Source organism: Schistocerca americana, chromosome X (genome assembly GCF_021461395.2).
Source record: "Schistocerca americana isolate TAMUIC-IGC-003095 chromosome X, iqSchAmer2.1, whole genome shotgun sequence".
NCBI lineage: Eukaryota > Metazoa > Arthropoda > Insecta > Orthoptera > Acrididae > Schistocerca > Schistocerca americana.
Genome location: NC_060130.1, coordinates 313241793 through 313242735, shown reverse-complemented (window position 1 = coordinate 313242735; position 943 = coordinate 313241793). Strand labels below are relative to the sequence as shown.

At 45.3% G+C, this 943-nt stretch overlaps 1 pseudogene; it reads left to right on the top strand.

Moving 5' to 3' along the window:
* Nucleotides 1–545: 545 nt before the first annotated feature.
* On the top strand, nucleotides 546–665 carry LOC124557530 (annotated as a pseudogene).
* Nucleotides 666–943: the final 278 nt, after the last annotated feature.

Sequence of the window (943 nt, the reverse complement as noted above, 5' to 3'; positions counted from 1 at the left end):
TCTATAAAAAGCCACGTGGGTTCCATAAACAGCAGTCTTGCGAAACTCGACTCGCTATTCATGTGTGGGAACCAGTGCGCCGTTCACAAAGGCTTTCCGATTGGTGCCATGTTCATCAACTTCCGGAAGGCATTGATGCAGTTTCCCACTGTCGTTTAGTGAACAAAATGCGTACTTATCTAGTACCGGACCAGTTTTGTGACTGGATACAGGACTTCGTTGCAGACAAAACTCAAGATGTCGTTCTTAGCGGAATAAAATCGAAAAATGTAAAGATAATTTGGAAGTTACCCACCGTAGTGTTTTTACATTTCATGACCTAGTGTACAACGTTGAAGGTTCCGTGACGATATTCACAGACGATGTTGTTGTCTGTAGGAAGCTGATCCTGACATAAATATATGTAACGAATTCCGCATAAATTGACGAAGAAATGACTACTGTTCGATTACGCTATTGGCGACAAATGACACGAAACACTAACGACCGCAAAATGCCTTGGAGTAACCGTTCAGAGTGATCTAAAGTGGGATAACCACATAACTGCCAACGGCCTTGCCACGTTGGTAATACCGATTTCCGCTCGATCACCGAAGTTAAGCAACGTTGGTCTCAGTTTGTACTTGAATGGGTGACCGTCCGAGGAAAACCGGTTGCCGTTGGCTGAATGACACGCAAGTCTAATTGAAAGGCAGGCACCAGGCCAGTGTGCCGTACAACATTATTATAATACACACATCGAAATGTTTTGCATCACCCCAGTTCCCAGAACTCCTGATATAGACGTTGACTATGGATATTGTATGACAGACACAGTCCCTTTGACTGTTCAGAGACGTCACTAAACTCGCCCAAAGCTGTAAACAACCATGCATGAGCAGTGCCTGTTAGACGGAGGGGTCCGACAGCCGACCAGTTCCAGTCATTCCACCAGGAAGGAGGT